This window comes from Phycodurus eques, chromosome 21 (assembly GCF_024500275.1).
Source record: "Phycodurus eques isolate BA_2022a chromosome 21, UOR_Pequ_1.1, whole genome shotgun sequence".
In the NCBI taxonomy this organism is placed as follows: Eukaryota; Metazoa; Chordata; class Actinopteri; order Syngnathiformes; family Syngnathidae; genus Phycodurus; species Phycodurus eques.
The window spans coordinates 4,037,942-4,058,672 of record NC_084545.1 but is presented as its reverse complement, the minus strand read 5'-3'; the positions used below and the strand labels follow the sequence as shown (position 1 = coordinate 4,058,672).

General features: G+C 41.5%; 1 protein-coding gene across 1 annotated transcript in view; it reads left to right on the top strand.

Moving 5' to 3' along the window:
• kcnb2b (potassium voltage-gated channel subfamily B member 2b) overlaps positions 1-20,731 on the top strand; it is a 58,001-nt gene that overhangs the window by 21,523 nt on the left and 15,747 nt on the right. The gene's annotated exons all lie outside the window — the stretch shown is intronic.

The window sequence follows — 20,731 nt, the reverse complement described above, 5'->3', positions numbered from 1 at the left end:
AAAGGTAAATGGATTGAACTTACAGGGCGCTTCAACTACACCATTCATCATTATTGGGTACAAAATAAATACAAATTTCTTTTCACCTGTAATTGACATTGAAGACCCTCTGTCTTATTACTTACTGATGTGACAATCATTTATGATGGCTAGTCCTTTATTGTGTCTCAAATTATCCCGTGTTGTTGGGGGTCCAAATCATCAATACCCAAAAATAATAATGTGTTATAATGAGAGTGAATTTTACTGTATCACAATGTAATTTCAGTGAATTTGATCACATCTGTTGTATCGGAATTGGAGTGAATTGTATCATGTAACAATGTATCGCAATTGCAGGGAATCAGATTGGATCGCAAAGCATCGTAATTGCAGTGAATTGTATCACATTGTAATTGCCGTGAATCGGATAGTATCGGAATGTATTAAAATTGCAGTGCATTGCATTGTATCGTTGTTGGGGTGAATCATACCGGAAATGGAGTAAATTGGATGGCATTGTAATTGGAGTGAATCGGATCGCATCACAGTGTGAATGATTGGGAGTTGTATGTTGTTGGCGTGTGGCAGACCTCAACATCTTCATTTCCGCCACCTCCAGCTCTGCTTCCTGTTGTCTCTTCAGTGCCACTGTCTCTAATCCTACATCATGGCTGGCCTCACCAGTTTTATAAACTTTGCCCTTCATCCTAGCAGAGACTCTTCTGTCACATAACACACCTGACACCTTCCTTCACCCGGTCCAACCTGCTTGGACCCGTTTCTTCACTTCCTGACCACACTCACCATTGGTCTGGGCGGTTGACCCCAAGTATTTAAAGTCCTCCACCCTTGCTATCTCTTCTCCCTGTAGCCTCACTCTTCCCCCACCAACCCTCTCATTCATGCACATATATTCTGTCTTACTTCGGCTAGTCTTCATTGCTCTGCTTTCCAGCGCACACCTCCATCTTTCTAACTGTTCCTCCACCTGCTCCCTGCTTTCACTGCAGATCACAATGTCATCTGCAAACATCATGGTCCACGGGGATTCCAGTCTAATCTTATTTGTCAACCTATCCATCACCGCTGCAAACAGGAAGGGGCTCAGGGCTGATCCCTGATGCAGTCCCACCTCCACCTTAAAATTCGGCTGTCACACCTACAGCACACCTCACCGCTGTTCTGCTGCCCTCGTACATGTCCTGTATTATTCTAACATACTTCTCTGCCACTCCAGATTTCCACATGCAGTACCACAGTTCCTCTCTGGGTACTCTGTCATAGGCTTTCTCTAGATCTACAAAGACACAATGTAGCTCCTTCTGACCTTCTCTGTACTTTTCCATCAACATCGTCAAGGCAAATAATGTATCTGTGGTACACTTTCTAGGCATGAAACCATACTGTTGCTCGCAAATACTCAGTTCTGTCCTGAGTCTAGTCTCCACTACTCTTTCCCATGACTTCATTGTGCGGCTCATCAACTTTATTCCTCTATAGTTCCCACAGCTCTGCACATCACCCTTGTTGTTCTTAAAAATTGGCACCAGCTCACTTTTCCTCCGTTCCTCAGGCATCTTCTCACGCGCCAGAATTCTATTGAACAAGCTGGTCAAAAACTCCACAGCCACCTCTCCTAGATGCTTCCATACCTCCACAGGAATGTCTTCAGGACCAACTACCTTTCCATTTTTCATCCTCTTTAATGCCTTTCTAACTTCCCCCTTACTAATCATTGCCACTTCCTGGTCCACCACACTTGCCTCTCCTACTCTCCCTTCTCTCTCATTTTCCTCATTCATCAACTCCTCAAAGTATTCTTTCCATCTAGCTAGCACACTGCTGGCACCAGTCAACATATTTCAATCTCTACCCTTAATCACCCTAACCTGCTGCACATCCTTCCCATCTCTATCCCTCTGTCTGGCCAACCTGTATAGATCTGTATAGAGAAGTGTTCACTCCAGCCATTTGCATCCTTTTTGCAAAGTCTACCACCATCTGTCCCTCCAAGTTCCTTTCCTGGATGCCGTACTTACCCCTCACTTCTTCATCACCCCTAGTTCCTTCACCAACATGTCCATTACAATCTGCACCAATCATGACTCTCTCTCTGTCTGGGATGCTCAGAACTACTTCGTCTAGCTCCTTCCGGAATTTCTCTTTCACCTCTAGGTCACATCCTACCAGTGGGGCATAGCCACGAATCACATTATACATAACACCCTCAATTTCAAGTTTCAGCCTCATCACTCGATCTGATACTCTTTTCACCTCAAAGACATTCTTAGCCAACTCTTCTTTTAAAATAAACCCGACTCCATTTCTCTTCCCATCTACACCAAGGTAAAATAATTTAATAATTTAAACCCTGCCCCTAAACTTCTAGCCTTACAGCCTTTCCACCTGGTCTCCTGGACACACAATATATCAACCTTTCTCCTAATCATCATGTCAACCAACTCCCGAGATTTTCCTGTCATAGTCCCCACATTCAGTTCTAGGCTATGTGCTTTCCTCTTCTCTTTCTGCCGAAGAACCCGCTTTCCACCTCTTCTTCTTCGACCCACAGTAGCTTAATTTCCTACGGCGCCCTGTAGGTTGACGGCGCCGGTGGCGGACGTTGTTAACCCGGGCCACGAGAGATCCGGTATGGAATTCTTTGCATGAACGCTCATATTTGTTTGGCAAAGTTTTAAGCCGGATGCCCTTACTGATGCAACCCTCTGCATTTATCCGGGCTTGGGACCGGCCTACAGTTTGCACTGGCTTGTGCCCCCATAGGGCTGCATTTATTATATCATTAGCAGTGTATCAAAATACATATCATTCGTTAACATGCATGCTTACTCTTTGACGTTGTGTTGTGGAACTGAAGCAGGAAATCAAAGCGGCTTGATGGAAAAATACCATTCATTGACAGACTTGTTTATTAAAATAGCACATTCATCTGCGGTGTAATCAAATACGCCCCGCCTCATATGATATGAAGCTTTATCCTGGCTTTGGATTTGATGCGTGGACACTTTATCTCTCTAAATATAGGCAAGCATTTTGTTTTGGACACTGTATTGGAGTGACTCCCCAGTTCTGTATGATTCATAACAAACTGCTGCCCCCAGCTTGATTTGAAAAAAACAAAACCCCCAAAAAACTGTGTTTCTAAATACAACTACCTGGAGGTTAAATGTATTCTAAGGTGGGAACTGACAAGGTGGACCGCCCCCATGGGATCTCTTGTCCCTCACTTTATTTTCCCGTCCTGATTAACCGGACTGACTTTTCTGTACCCTACCTCTTCTGGGAATGTTCCCAGCCGACACGGTCCTAGAAGATAAAATAATGCAGACAAAGGAGGCCTGACAGCTGAAAGGACAGGAACATCGCTTAACAAAAGCAATGCTTACAAAACACTGTACCTTTCAATCACCAGTGACAAGCAGCTGTATAGCTGCTAACCAGTCGTCGGCTCGCGTAGGCTACGTGCTTGAGCAGTCTACAGCAACACGCAGTGCTTTCTCTTCAAACAACATAAACAAATACAAATTGTTCACGGAAAGCAACTCAAGTCGAATCGAATCGAAACCTCCCTAAATAAAACGAGTAAAATGCCTGTAACATAATAACATAATAGTTTACATCACAACTTAGTGGGGCAGCAGGGCTCAGGTGAAGGATGTAGGTTTAACCCTAAGCCACTGTGACCATGTCGAAGTGTCCTTGAGCAAAATGCCAAATCCCTAGTTCCTCCTGCTGCTCTGTCATCAGTAGGAGAATGAGGAAAGTTTTAAAGCACTTTGAGTAGCCTATCTTGGAGGTCTACAAGCGCTATACAAGTGAAAGCCCATTTACCATTTACTCTGTGCCACTTCTTGTCACACGGCACAAGCAGATGTACTGAAATGCAGCACACCCATCGCAGAAGATCCAAACTGTTCACAAAAGGCCACGATGATACAATGGAGACAGCTGAGTCACTTGGCTGCTGTCGAACATTGTTATTCATGTGCCGCAAGCTGCTACGCACCACCACGTGCAAAAATCTGAATGACTGCGCCGAGTCAAGCTAATGGATTCGTGTGTGGATGTGCGAGGGCTCTGCAAGACAACAATAGGGCTTTTTGCAGTGTAATTGCACACCATCATTTAGGCTCATTGTTGGCTTTTTGTGGGATATCTTTCTCTCTGACAAGCAATCTGAGTCCAAATAACAAAATGAGGAACAATGCTTTTGACAGGGAGCTTTAATCGGCTTTTAGTTTGACCAGTTCCAGCAGCAATCCCTCTTAGGCTTTTTTTGTTAGGGTTTTTTTTCTCCTTGTATTTACTTCCCCTGAACAATAACTATATTGAATGACCTGACCTGCGCTGGGGCACACACACAAACACAAACACTGATCTATACAGAGCTTGGCACTGCCGTACACCCACACCTCTGAGAAGAATCATAAGAACGCTCCCACAACAAGCTCCTCTGAGAGACTTGATGATATATTTAGGTTGAGCATATAAATATCACTAGACTTAGCATATGTGCATGTCAAAATTTCAGAAAAATGCATGGGCAGAAATGTATCCTTTTATGACCTCTCATTTCAATGTCACTTCCAATATTAATGACCAGTGGACTACCGAAACAGATTTTCATAGAAGAGGGTGGGTGGTACCATTGGAAGCTAAATCGTTCAAAAAGTTGTTACCAACTGTAACAAGTCATGGATTTTCATTCATTTGGTATTTCGAATGGTAATAATCCGTGGACCACCAAAACAAACAAAATGCTGATTCAGACACGTCCCGATTTTGTAGAAAAGGTGCGGGTGGGCTGTTTGAAAGCTCACGCCTAAAAAGGTGGGGGTAACAGTTAAATTACTCCGTGTATAACGTTACATTCTAAAATTATTTACAATGGTACATGATCCGAGGACTGCCAAAACAGCAAAAATTGCAACTTGGACACTTCAAAAGTTATTCCCAACGGTAACAATCCATGGACTTTTGAAACAGCCAAAATCCACTGGGTCACTTCCCGATGCCGAAGACAGATACGGGTGGGACAGATGGAAGGCTCACCCCTCAAAACAAGGATGTAGAGGTTAAATTTATCCCTGTTATGATCATCCGTTCAAAAGTTATTTTCAATGATAATATTAATATTGATAATATATATTTGGAGTCTCTTTAGGAGAGGTTACAAGGTAGCACAAATATATTAGCGTCTGTTAAATGTTTATGTAGATGAAATGCATAGGAGAAATATCTTTTTTTTTCAAATGGACAGAGCTGTCATGTCTGAGCTTTAAGGATTGATGTTGCCCCAGGGTACATTTCATTTTAGTTTTGGTAGTGACGGCAATTACAACTAGTCTCTGTGTTTTAGAAGTTGGAACCTCGAAGTCCGTACACAATCCCTTCTGTGATTGGTTGATTCGGAACAAAATTTCCCCATGAGATCAATTGTATACAATGATGCGTTCCAGAGTCCAACTCAGCAGCTAAGCAGTCGGCGACTAGTAGCGCCAGGGGTTAACGTAGCAGTCTACATCTTCACTCAGTGCTCCTTGTTCAGTCAATCAATGTCGCGTTCACATTCCGCTCACGTCTCCTTACGGGGGCGGTGAAAGCCGTCAGACGTGTAAGGGTGTCATATAATTGGCCGACGTTAAATTAGAGCCAAACTAATTTCGCCACAATCATGCTAATGACAGTCGCCCGTCACCCATCCGCAGGTTCCAGGTCACAGGGGAGGATAGTTAAGGAGCTGGTGACAGACTTGTCATTGGCGGTCCGTCCAAGGAGATTGGTACTGGCACGGAACAGAGCCATTCAGAGATGGAGAATCTCCCGTAAAAAACAAATCCATGAATTCCAATTTTTTTTTTTTTTTATTTCAGTTTTTTTTCAGGGGGGTTTAAGGGTCTGTGCTGGTGAGAGGTGGCGTGCCAACACTGCGTGGATGTTGAAAGGGGTTGTGCGAATAGAATAGAATAAACCTTTAAACCTCTCAATCAGCTTTGTTTAAGAAAAAGTGCATCCTTTTTCCCCACTAGGAGGCACTTTTCCACATTATTTGTCTGCAACCACATTGGAAATAAGCATTGTTACATATGATGCAATGCAGATAAACCACTTGGTAGTGTTACGTTCATCCCCTCATGATGAACAGCCCATAAGGTGCATGCGGGCCGTCTGTTCACACCCACTTCTGATTTCTATCTGACTATTCCATTCCTAAAAAAAAAAAAAAAAAGGAGGAAGGAAGGGAGGAACACATCATTCACCAAATGCTCTGGTGTTTCTGCTGGGGAGAAAAAAAAACAGAGTTGGCGACATGGCCACAGCGTGTGGGAGACAGCAGGAGCAGAAGGACAGGAAGGTAAAGCTTCATCACGGGGCTGCCCTGTACGCCGCCAATAAATCACGGCGGCGGCTTTGGCAAGTGTGAATCGATGGCGCGGGATTGCTTTCACACCACGACGACTTCCCTCCGCTTGTCCAACATAAATAATAACCAAAACTAATGGAGATGCGTCGTCCAGTTTACAGTAAAGGGCCACGCCGCTTTCACGGTCCGTCTTCAGTTTTTCCACCTATACGCCGCTGCCTTGAAATTGGAATGATGCAAAAATTGGAACTAAAATATGCCACAAAGTGCAAATTTGAGCATTTTTCCACTGCTGCGATCAAAGTCACCATGTCTCTGGATGATGATCCTGTGTGATTATCCTGTGGTATGGCGTGTGTTAAAATCAGTCAAGACCAAGAACTGTAAATGTTAAACCTGTTCAATATTTAAAGCTGGGTGCACACATGCCAACAATCGGACTGAATTTGAGCATTTTCAAGGCTAACTCTATGTCATGTTATAATTTCTTTGCAGCATGTTTTTGTTGACTTGAGAATCTTCCGGTACTTGACTCACATAAAGTATAACTAACTCTCTTCTAATGTTTTTTTGGAAATAAAACTGTCACTACATCCTTGTATATTACAATTGCGATATAATGCCAAGACGTCATATCGAATTAAACGTCAAAACTGAAATTAAAAAAAAAAAGTTAACCTGTCAATATTTTGTCACTCAGAACTATTCGAAATGTTGATACGTATGCGACAGTTATAAATGAATGTGTTAATGTGTATGTATGTGTAATCATTGAAACTTCGATTAAATCTTGGATCTACGGTGGCGGTACCCGTTCTTACAGGCCCACCTACAACTTGACTCATGTTGGCCCCAGAGGTCTCAAAAAGGCTTCATGTTGGACCCTGACGTAGACTCCGATGTTAGCTTCTTGTGCTAACAGCTAGGTGGGCCTCTACTTTGTTTTTATTTTGTGACTTGATAAGACTCGTCACTTTTTTGTGAACGAAGGACTGGGATTCAGATCTTCTTTGACTGGTGTGGTGTATTTGTGTTCATCTGTTTAAGATGTTCGGCAAGAAGGGGCACCAAATGACTGTTGCGTTCTGGCATGGGTTTCTACTCCCTGTTTTTGTTTTGTGGCTTGATAGGACTCAAGTCACTTTTTTGGAAACAAAGTACTTTGATTTAAATCATTTGTGACCATTTTGGTCTGTTTGAGTCAATCTCTTTGCGATGTTTGACAGGAAGGAGTACTGAATGAAGATTTAGAGCGCTGCGTCAGCTTCTTGTGCTAACCGGCAGGTGACATTTCTCCCACCGTGACATACGGGGTGCCGTGCCGGCCCAGGTGTGACGGCGTCTGGGCTAACTGAGACCGATCTTCCGCGACAGAAGCCATTTGGGATTACAGAAGTGAGCCATCATCATAACGCTGTGCCATTATCCATCTCTGCCACAATTTACCGATCCGATTGTGATTTATCCGCGGCGTTCAGATACAGCAAAATGATCCACAGCGCCGCTTTGTCGGCGCGCAAAGATTTGATGGATGCTCTCCGCTGCCAATTTTCTATACATCATCTCCTAAATATGTAATGATTCACCCTAAAGAAGTCTTTCGCAATACTTCAACATCATAACAGAGTTGGTACAACCCCACAGAACAAAACAAAAGGCGTTTTTTAGCCAATGAATGAATGATTTTTTTTAATCACTTTTGGACTTGAATTCTAAATGTGAAGTCACCTATGTTGAATATTTTTATTTTTTAGGTTTTTGTTTTTATTTTAGAATAATTTTATTTTCAATTTTAATTATATTTGTATTTTTTCTTTTTTTACTTTATGTAAAAAAAAAATCAAAATGAATGAAAATACACATTTGTCAACTGCTAATGATCGTCTTGTGGACTAAATAAATCGAATAAATAAAAATTAATAAAAATGTAAAATTAGAAGTTTTATTATTAAAGTCCATATCCTAATGATTACAGTTTTTCAATTTCATTTTAATTCAGCCTTTTAATTTTCATCTTTTAATAAAGGTCAGAATCAAGAGGATTACTTTCTTTCTCTCACTACAAAAATATGCAGTCATCTGTCTTCAAATGTGTTTTTGATGTCTTTTTTTGTTGTTGTTGTTTTTTTGTTTTTTGTTTTGTTTTTTTGCGGTACATTAACGATCCACTTTATTCTCGCGAGGCGTCTGCTAATTGACGGATATGTGAACGTGCCTAACGTCTGTGCTGGGAAACAAAAAGGATGAAAGCTCTTAGAGCAGCAATTTTGCTCCCATCACGGCGAAACGAACGCTTTCTTCAAATACACTTGTTGCGAGACGAACAAGGGTGTAATGGCTCTGTGGTGTGCATACGTTATGAGCACAAAATGACTGGGGAAAAAAATATATATATATCAGATAGGAGATTTAAAGTTGTCACATTGAGATATTGCTTACCAGTGGGAAATATTTGCCTCCTCTAGTGTTGTGATCCGAATGTGATCATTTATTTTTCTTTCCTTTTTTTTTTTTTTTTACGCTAAGCCACACCCAGAAAATGCATGCTGGCCAATCACAGCATAGCCACAGTAGCTATTATTTCTGAGCTATTTAATTTTCATTTCTTTTTTTATATTTAAACATTTTGTAATTGAAGTCAAATATCAAGCGATCACAAACCGATTTCAAAAATCTGTATTTGTATGCATTATTGAAAGATTTCTTTATTTTCTTAATTACATCCTTAATTTTGATCTACTAATAGCTTTTATTTCTTGTATTACATTTCATTACTAATATAAATTATCTTTATTCTTTAAATCTTTTTATAAAAATAAAAGTAGAATATCAAGACAGTCACGCGCTGTCTACAAATTAGATTTTAGTTGTATTTCTTTTGTTTATTCTTTTGTATGTTTTATTATTTTATCTTTAGAAGGGTTAGGTTTAGATTTTTTATTTTTCATTTTTCTTGATTTAATTTTTCAAATACATTTTGTTAAATGTTTTTCTTTAAGTTTGAAATGACACAAGTGGCGGTCAGCGCTGTGTACATGCAGCGTATGAAGTGGCCCAAAGTGAACTCGGAATGACATCACGCATAATGTGCGTCCCTCCACTCATGTATGGAAATGAGTGAGACACACTGCGGGCATATATCAATAATAATCAGTTGGCGGTCAATTGCCTCTTTGGCTTCAGACAATAGCACATGGCATCCATAATTCATAACCCACTTACGCCCTGTTTGTGTGTGCATCTAACAAAGAGTCATTATTCCCTTTTACGCAGCCTTTTTTCCCGGGTCTCTGTTGTGTGCGCTGATACGGAATGGTTGCCGATCAGAGTGCGGTATGGTCAGAAGTGGGATAAACATATGTTGAAATCTGTATTATACTCAGCGTTATGTGGCATATGGTGTCAGATATGGGATGGACCTGGGTTCAAATCCGGACCGAATGTATTGTTTCTCAGAATGTGGTGACAAATGGTGTCAGAAGTGAGATAAACCTGGATTGAAATCTGTTTTAAAGATATTGCTCCTCAGTGTTCGTTGAAAAATGGCATCAGAAGTAGGCTAAACCTGGGTTCAAATCCATGTTGAAGGTATTACTCTTAAGTAAGCACTCGCTGACAAATGGTGTCAGAAGTGGTATAAACCTGGGTTCAGGTTATTACTCAGAGGACTTTTGGGAAACATTGTGTTAGAAGTGGGATTAGCCTGGGTTCAAATTCATATTGGAAGTATTGCTCAGAGTTCTGTGACAAATGGCATCAGAAGTGGGGTGCACCTATCTTAAAGTTATTATTCGTCAGAGTAGTTTCAGGACATATTGTGCCATAAGTGGGATAAAGCTGGGTTGGAATCTGTGTTAAAAGTATTACTCCCCAGAGTTCTCTGACAAATGGTGTCAGAAGTGGGATGCTTAGCTGTGAGGCCATCCAGAGAGTGTCTGGTTTACAACCCACCTTCAGCCTGTGCACAAGGTGAATGGTTCAAAGCCGGGTCGAGGGTTTTACCCCTACGAGTGCTGTGACAAACGGCGTCAGAAGTGGGATAAACCCGGGTTCCGTCTGGAGATGAACATGTGTCTGTCGTGCCTTATCTTTCCAGTCCTCCCCCATTGGCTTAATTCAGTTAAAGAGCAATCGCGCTGCTGTAATTGCAGCCCTAATCAGCCATTATTGCTCAGTCACTAAAATGTTCGACGCGTTTCTCTCCGGTCGGCGTAACGAGTGGAAGTTTTGAGTGGACGGTGCAAGACTCACTCGGATAGAATTACCGTCATTACGGACCACTCACACACACACACACACACACACACACACACGTGCTGAAAGTCTTGATCTTTGTCTCTTTCCTGCAAATAGAAATTCCTCCTCAAGTCTCTTTTAGAGGTTAAATTTTGACTTGCAACCTGATTGACAGGTAAAGTCCGCCGGCTTTTTCCCGTTGCTGTAGTCGTTTTTCATGATGTTTGAAGGATGGGGTGACATTTAGCCAGCTTTTGTGGAAAAGCTTTGTACGTCTTGCCAGTTGGGTTATTGCCCGACATGCAGTCGAAATCGCTGCACTTGTCAAATCCTTGAAAAGGACCAAGGTCCATCGACGGCTAAGACCTTCTGGTTGAGTCCACCTGGAAGACTTTCAACCGTGGTGACGGTATGAATTTGAAGTTCCGTCTTGCTAATTAAGAAAAAAAAAACGGTGTGAAAATTAATGTACAGTGGTGGCTTGAGATGGTATTAGTCCAAAGAGTGTGTCAGAAGTCGGTTTAAATATGGGCTGAGCATTCCAGCCTTGCCACCCAAAAAGAACAAAAATGTAAAAGAAAAATAGCACGCCATAATGAACTTTATAAAAACATACAGTATACATGTAATTAAATAGAATTAAAAAGAATTACATTTTTGGCACACTGTTTCGATTGAATGGTCATTGTGCTGACCTTGCTAGTGTGCCTGCTGTTCAGTGGGAACCTCAACTCCCCTCAGATCATCAGTACGGCACTAACATTAGTCATTCTTTGCAGAGTTTAAAGAAAATATAATTGTGAGTACTGTTACATTGTCTGTCTACATCTGTCGCTGCATTGTTGGTGTTCAAGCCGTTGTTTAAAGGGTTAAAGCACCGCAACGTAGATGCTAATTACCAATAGCATTAAGCTCACTCAAATCACTCGTACCTCAAGGGACAACTGTATAGTACTAAAATGAACATTTGTTTGGTGTTGTTGCTCTTCAAACAAATCAGAGTTATTGTATCCCGAGCTACTGCATGTTCGGCCGTGCTCGAGTGATTTATCTGTTAATTAGCCGCAGCAACGCCCTCAGGAGGCAGCGGATCATCTCCTCCGCTGACCCTTTTTGGTTTGCGCCTCGCTCGCCGTACAACACGTTGTTGTATGGGTTATATAAGCGCTGTGATTTTTATTTTTATTTTTTTGGGGTGGGGGGGTGAATATTTGATTGGGGCTCTTAATGCAGAGCTAAGCGTTCGGGATGAAGAGGCGGCCGGTGGGCGGGAGAGCAGCGAGCCGCATCGCCATGCGGCGCGTTGGCATCGGGCCAACGTGCCGACGAGAGCTTTCACTGTACCCACTCTTCTACTCGTCTATCTGTTCTCCGGTGTGCTTTTCCCACTTCTCCTCCGAGTAGCTACAGTATCCCTTTTTTTCCAAATTTCATTTGTTGCCTCGCCGTATTTTCCCAATGCCTGTAACATTTTTATGGCTAACAAATTGCAGTGTAGTCAAACGGAAGTCTGGAAACATCTTGAAAAAGATACACTCCTCAGTCTGGAGAGAGAGTTTGTGACAAGTTGCTAACACATCATTCCAGGCTATCAGCGAAAGGTTCTTGCAGGAAATTGTACTAAATACACAATGAAAACAATCCACATATGAAAAATGCTCATATTTTGCTCCTAAAATACCAGTGTCGGTAATGTCAGAAGTGGGACGCTTAGTTTGGAGGCTATCCAGGGTGTATCAAGTTGTAATAACCTCATTCATTCACTTGTATTAGACGTGATGATTTGCAGAAGGCGGACGTCGTGTGCTGTCACCATGGTGCGCTTCTTTGGTGTCAGAAGTGGGATCGCTAGCCACATTTTTAGAAAGATAGAGTTCACCATCTAAAAAGTTGTTAGGAAATGATCAAAATATACAAGCAAAACAATCATGGCAGATTTCGCGATAAAATTAATATGCTTGAGTTTTGATACTAAAATGTATCAGTGGTGTCAGATATGGGATGCATAGCTGTGTGTATCAAGTTGGAATGACCTCGGTCACCGACCTGGGACATTGGATGATCTCCGAAAGGCAAAAGTAGTGTGACAAAGCTTGCTGTAGTTATGGTGTTGTATACGATCTGGCTCCTCTTTGGTGTCAGAAGTGGCATGGTTAGCTACAATTGTTTTTTAAAAAATGCATAGACTTTTTCATCTAGACATGTCAGTGACACATTTTTGCAGGCTGTCAACAAACTCCTTGTACAAAAAAGTGACACACTTAAGCTATCACACTCCAAAGGGTTTGAAGACAAATGGTGTCAGAAGAGGGACACACATCTGCAAAAGAATAATATCAACCAAGGTTATGCTGCAAAATCACGATTAATTCTCCTGGAAAGTTTCCACCTTTGAACATTTATGTAATATTTAGAGCAATCCAAGTGCTTTTCCTTTCCAATATGACCCACTTCACTCACCACCTTTCCAACGAGATGACCATTCGGGTTTCCGGAAATTGTAGCTGTTGAGAAATTGGTCAGTGGTCCAGTTTTTTTACGGGCAAGGTATCACTCCTGAATTAAAAGACAAATCGTGCTAGAAATGGGACACACCGCTGCAAAATACACCTTGTCTGTGTATTTTAATCAAGGTTATGCTGCAGATTTTGGATTAATTCTTCTGGAAAGATTTGAACATTTCTGTAATATTTTGGAACCCTAGCGCACCCTCCATTACCTTTCCTTGTGCGTCCTTGCTTCTCTGTCATTAGACCCCCAGCCTGCGGTAGAGAACAAACCCTCCAGTCCTCCTCCTCTTGCTCTTTTTCTGCATCCCTATCATTTGCTCTTCCCCACGCTCACCCAGCCGGGAGCCACAATTAGGGAGGCCGGCGCGTCCGTCCGCCCGTGACCTCCCCCGTGGAGGAGAACGTAGCTGAGGAGAAAGGAGAACTTACAAAGTGCCCCCTCCGGGAAAAGGGAAGGGAGAAGTGTCTCGTTGCACTACACGGATGTCCCCGACTGTCCGCACCGGGAACACCTGTTGAATCCAAGTTGACCATAAGAGCCGATTAGCATCTTTGTATACTAACTACATGCAAAGCACCAAAGAACTCCACCTACCGGGATTATTCTCGATCGCCATTTAATCACTAAACCTGTGTCTCGTTAGGATGTTCAAGGTGTGTCCTGCCGACAACGCCAATATGTCGTCGCTAAACAAATGGCCATTGCTCAAGAATTGACATAGACAGGTCGTGGGTAGCGTTCTGATCCGTAACTCAACACACAGACTTTTATATGCACTCAAGACAAAATGGTGATCTCTCATCGCTCATACAACTCAGTAAGATTTCTTCTCGTAGTGTGATGCCTTCCACCTGAAAACTGAGCTACACACTCACTCCTCAGCTAAACTTCACATGGAAAGTTTCCTTTTGCAAGCGTTTTGGCCATCTAATCTCCAAAGTGGCGAGCGAAGTGGGTCTCCGCACCCATCTGGCAGTCACTTGGGTGAAAGAAATAGGTGGTAATGAGGCGAAAGGAAGAGAAACACTTAATGATGATGATGACGACATCAGTCCTTGGGTGCTATTCCTGACTCAGCGCTTTACAAGGTTGCTGCTGTGAGTACAGACCGTCCGGCCTCTGTTGCTCTCATCTGACCCTCGGATTGATTTTTTTAATCTATTGCTTTATTCGCCATCCAGAGACAAGAGCGTTTATTGGCCGATTCCCTCGCAACTTCTTTGACATTCTGGTTGATTTAAGTTAGAAGGTCCCAGATGGTAAAATGCGAACCACAAACCACAGCCGTTTGTTGTGTCGTATTTCAACTCTTCCGTCTGCGCATCGCCGTTTTTACAACTCTGATCCAAGACTTAACCCACATGCCGTGATACAATTTCTCCTATTTTTGTGTACTCCGCGTCCTCAAACTTCTCGTGACCCCCGCCTTCCGTATAAACACCGGCATATTTACATAAAAGCCAAATGACTTTCTGATATCATAATTAGTCATGATTGATTCCCTCCTTCAGTGTTGTGAGCTTTGGTTGCCATCATTATGCAAATTGACAGAAGTGCTTTTCATTCAAATGGACTGTCAGGGCCCAGAAACTCATTAACTGCTTCCACAAAGGTTGCTTGTGAATAATTTTTCCACCCCGCCCCATAAGACTTTGAGCCCAAAAAACAGGAGTTATTCTTAGCTGCTTCCTTGGCAACACTGTTGCCATGCATACACATCCATAGATACGAGTTCAGCGGGTCTTACCTCTCGCCGAGGAGGGCGAGGAAGTAGGTGATTGGTGAAGTGAACTCAAGGGATAATTGATTTGATCGGAATACATCAGGAAACAAGGCATGACATCACCGTTGTGGGGCCGTAATGCTGAATTTTTCAACGGGTTGATGCCAAAGTCAAGTTCCAGGAACTTTTAGAGCTTGGTACTCGTACTGCATGGTACTAAAAGCTTCCTGTTGTCCCGGAACATTCATGATGCAGTGGAAGTAACTGCACTACACCTGTAATGGAGGTGCTGAACTGAGACCATCCAAAAATGTCATTAAAGCTACCAAATATTATCATCAACGGTGTTTTTAAAATCAGATACATTTTAGATGAGAAAGAAACTAAAAGTTTTGCTCAGTGTAACACTTAGCTATGAGGACATCCAGGGCATATCGGGTTAGATTGACCTAAGGGACAGGTGACCCCCGTGGATAAGACACATCTAAGTTTGTGTAAAAAAAAAAAGTATTAAAAAATTAATAATAAAGCTCAAATGTTGCTACTTAAATGCCATATTTGTCTGTGGTGTCAGACGTGGGATCCTGTGTGGCCTTCCAGTGTGTTTTGTGTTTGAATGATGTACTGGACTTAAAACCGAGGGAAATACATATCTACTTTTGCTTTTAAAAAAAAGGTTGAATTTAGCTACTAAAAGTCTATATTCATCAGTGGTGTCAGAAATGGGATGCTTAACTTTGAGGCCATCCAGAGCGCATTGAGTTGGAAGGATTTTGGTCACCTGCATGGAATGTGGGATGATCTCCAGAAGGCAGCGGTGAAGTGTAATGATGGTGGATGTTATCTCCTTTGGTGTCAGAAATGAGACTTACCCAGTTTTCTTTCAGAAAAGGCTGTATTAAAGCATATTCAACACTAAAATATTCTATAAACATACCAAATATCCTTAAAAAAAATCCCATGAGTGGGCACTTTTCTGTATGTGATCTGGTTGTATACTCTCCGGTGTCAGAAGTGGGGTGCCACATTTGGGAAAAAAAGGAGCATTTAAAAGCATTTAAAATGTAAAATTGTGTGCATGTAAGGTCGCGATTGGTATAAAGGAAATGTAGCGATCTGTCTAGACATGAAATGCACCACGTGTGTTTGTGTTCATGTACATGTGACACGGGATCACGACGTGGGCAGATGTTTGGTGAAAAGTAAGCTCTCGTCAACATTCTGCCAATACCTTAAGCTTCTTATGGACTCACATACATTGTGCTCACATTTGACCCGCACATATTATCGTTTGCAGCTTAAGACATCGTCAGGTTGTGGACACTTTGTGTCGTGTGACGTCGTCACCTGTTAGAAAAGGTCCGGTGGGCTGGCTTTCGATTGGTACCCGATCCCCGACACGCGACACTGGACAAGACGTCCGGGAATCGGGTCGGTCGCTGTTGGGTTTGATCCCGTTTCCAGTTTAACCCGGTTGAATCAATTCCTCTCAGACAGTCGATAGTGTGTCGATGTCTTACACGGTACAATATCGATACACCGAAATCTGGCTATTCTTTGGTGTCAGAAATGGGGATGGCTAACCACATTTCTCCCACAAGAAGATAGGCTTCTCTATCTTGAAGGTTTCTTCAGATTTAAGCCTTAAAGCACTAACTAGGCTTCAGTCGTAGTCTTAAGTGTTCGGGAGGTTTTATGTCTTGTTTGTCTTCAAATGAGTAGTCTCGATTTAGCAAAGGTTACAAGAAAAGGCTTCATCTCGTCACGGATTTGTCGCTACAGGCCTCATTGTTTATTCTATCCAGGAAATGCTTGCGCTGTATGTGCGATCAAAACTTTTAGTTTGCTCGACTCAGGAGAATTCGTTTACCCGCTTCGACGAAGGCTTAATCCTGGTTTTAATATAGCCTTAGCCAATGTGTGTAAACAAGCTCCGTTTTAATATTTAAGTCACATTTCAACGCTATTAACTGTCATCTAAAACTACTGTAAATATAAATAAATAAATAGAAAACTAGGGATGGGCGAGTAGCGTTAGCAGGTATCGGTATCGGGCCAGTGCCATCCTTATTTCAAGGTATTGGGTACTCGTGAAGGCTGCAGATACCAGCAACCAATACTTAACACAAAAACAATGCTTAAAGCAAAAATACTCACCTTTTGAAGATACCTGATCTAGACTTTATTACTACCACTGGTGATCTGATTACTCTTTTGGTGTCAGAAGTGGGATTTTTAGCCACGGTATTCAATGTATCAATTATCACGTGATAGCTGGATTGTGTCATATGTTGGGTCATACAACGTGACAAAGCATGCTACGCCAGTGAATGTTATTTGGGTACGCCTTGGTGTCAGAAGTGGGCAGTTAGGTACATTTGTACTTCCCATCATAGATCCTGTCACAATGTGGTGTTTTTTAAAATTGATTGAGTGTTATTTGCATACTGATGGGTTGAATGTCCCTTTTTTTTAAAAAATTACTTTTAAAGCTTATCTTCCCCTTAAAATTGGCATTGAGCTCCAAACTGTAGCACATTTTTTTGGGCCCTTCCAATGATGAGGTCACCTTTTTTGGCGAGTAATATTGACGCGTGGGAGCTAAAGTGTCTCCGGATGAAGCATTTTCCCTCTGATTCCATAAGAATATGAGAAGGAGAGGGTACTTGGAAGTCCAGAAGCTTTCAGACTAATAGACTGCCTCATAGCCTCACATGTCCTGGCAGCAAGGAACCATACCAAATAGCATGACCCCCATTGCAACAAAATAGACCATGTATCAATAGTTGATACAAGCAGCTAAGCTTTTATTGCTAAGGCGCACGACTTGATCAATCAACAACATGTATCAAGTTATCTATTGATTTATGGATCTATTTATCTGCGATCATTGATATGTATTCATATTTAGGATTCTAAAACCACAATGTTAACCATTAGCATGTCAATGGCTTTTTCCATCATACTTTAGCATTAAGCTAGTGAGCCGTTCTTACTCGTATCTCAAGGCAGCACTCTAACTGCTTTTGACATTGAGGCACACACGTACAGTTTTCCCATGTGTCTGATTGTAACGGTGGGAATCAGGCGGCACGGGGTGGGCGGGCGGCAGTAAAGTGAAGGTGACCTTGCGCTCGGCCCCGGTTGATAAGCCATAATGTCGTCTTTTTTATGTGATGCCACGTTCTCCGAGGAGCCTCTGCTGCGGCTCTGAATGCCTGATCAATACACTAAATCACAGCAGCTCATTATAGCACTCTTGTGTTGTGTGTGTGTGTGTGTGTGTGTGTCTTGAGTTGGTTTGTGTGCGGTTGTGTTTTATGCTGGTCTTTATGAGGTGTGCGAATGAGCCTTTTGCATGCTTCAGTGCATATTTTATGTTTATATGTGATGCTGTTATTCGCTTGGTTCGAAGCTCATCAAGTACACATCAAATTAAGGAGATTTGTCCAGGTTAACATTTACAGACACACTCACCTCTGTTGACATGGTGGTATGTTTTTTATGTATTTATTTATTTAATTTTTGTAACTTTTAATGTCATTTGTTGTTGTTGTTGTTGTTGATTTTAATCATGGCAGCAAAGCCGCTTGACCTTTTCACAGTAAAGTGGTTTGTTTTCCCACATGTACACGCATGAGTGCATGTACACTTACTGGACACAACATCAGGGACCCCTGCAGAGTCAAATGAGATCCAAGGACTAAATATCAATACCGCGATATGGTTATCGAACGTGGGACTGTATCGATTCCATCGTCCAGTATTTGGACATTCTGTATCAGCTTTTATTTGGGAATGTATTATGAAATACATGTAATTTTTATATTCATTTGTGGGTTTTTGTTTTTAAATACTATCATGTTTTGGATAAAAATAAAAATGCTGAATTTGGATTTAAAAAGCCGGCACGGTGACCTACTGGTTAGCACATCTGCCTCACAGTTCTGGGGACAAGGGTTCAAATCCCGGCCCCGCCTGTGTGGAGTTTGCATGTTCTCACCGTGCGTGGGTGGGTTTTCTCCGGTTTCCTCCCACTTCCCAAAAACATGCATGGTAGGTTGATTGGAGACTCTGAATTTCCCGTAGGTGTGAATGTGGGTGCGAATGGTTATTTGTTTCTATGTGCCCTGCGATTGGCTGGCGACCGGTTCAGGGTGTACCCCGCCTCTCGCCCGAAGATAGCTGGGATAGGCTCCAGCACGCCCGCGACCCTGGTGAGGAGAAGCGGTAGAGAAGATGGAATGGATGGATTAAAAAAAAAAAAAAAGATTATGGTCAATATTGCATATTGATCATAATGTGACAGCGACATTATGCTTATTCCAACTTTGTTTTTTAGAAAGTCTTTTACTTATTTATTATGATAAATAGTATGTATTTATTTATTCATCTATTTTTTATTCGCTGGACAGTGACAATATGGTTAATGTCTTTCTACCAGTTTGTACTTCTTCAGTTACATTTTAAATATAATTAATTTCATTTATTATTTATTATTATAAATTCTACGTATTTATTTGTTTCTTCATTTTCTTTACACATTACTTATTTAAATTCTTTACATTTATTTTTTACTAGACAGTGACAAAGTGCTTTGTATTTTTATTAGTTTGCCTTTCACTTAGCTACATTTTGAGATATTTAAATTTAAATTAGCTTACTATTCATCATTATGAATAGTATATTTCTTTACATATTTTATAAAGTTTTTCATTGGACAGGGACAATAAGCTCAGTTTAGCTTCAATTGAATTTATTTTATGTATTTATTTAGTATGGTATTTAGGATGTATTTATTCCTATGTTATAAAAATGTCATTATTATTTTTTTATGTTTATTTCTTATACTTAAGTATTATTTTGATTCAAAAGCCTTTTTTAAGTCACAGATCAGGGATCATGATGTATGTTTTTTGTCCTAATGTATCGTGATACTGTAGTCTACTCATTATCAAAGTATCAAGCTAATATCGTGACGCAGGTTACTCCCTATTATTTAGCTACAGTCAAAGGCAAAACATAGGATTTGTTGTTGTTGTTGTTGACAGCCAGCTTCTCCATGTCGTACAAAGTAGTGATACACGTAGCTTGGAGCGGGAACGTCTTAAAAATGACGAGAAAATCCAAAATCTGGTCGTTAATCTGCTTGAGCTCCACCGTGGGCAGATGTTGGAGAGACTCTGCGGGGATCACAGGTCAGCAAAATAAACAGACACGGAGGCGGGAATAAGAAACGGAACCTCATTTGCGTTGTTCACATAATCTTTTCTGCCCTTGCAGCCACCTTGTCCAAATCATCCCGTCACTTGTCTTCAATCCACGGCAGCCATCTGGGCTCCGTGTTGTACAAAGACACACGTGTACGACAATCATCCATGCTGTCAAAATGTTGATGTTCTGTAAAGAGAGAGTTCAGTTCTAGAAGCATGATTACATTTTTTGTGTGTGTGATTCTAGCATACTGTCGAAGGGCGCCAAAATTAATAAAGACAAAACATGATAATACCATAGAGCCAGAAATAGAAACTTTGCAATTCTATCCTGGCTGCTCAGTACATAAACGCGACAATAATATTAGTCATTTGTTGCAAGCAGTGCCCTTATCTTTGAAAATGGGTCTCATTTGGGCAAATTCCCTGGCCGGAGTTTGTCAAATGTGAGCCCAGAAATTTTCCCAAAATGGCTACTTCAAACCAAAAAGGCCGCCTTCCTGTTCAATTTCGGGCATGGGATGTGGCGTCTTTTTCGTGCATCCTGTCATGTTTGAGCGTTCCACCCAATTGCATGTGGATTGGTGAAACTGGGAACGACAACTTTACAGTTTTTTTGTTGTTGTTTTTTTTGTTTTTAATAGAGAATTTGCCCTCAAAATGGCCAACTTCCTGCATGTT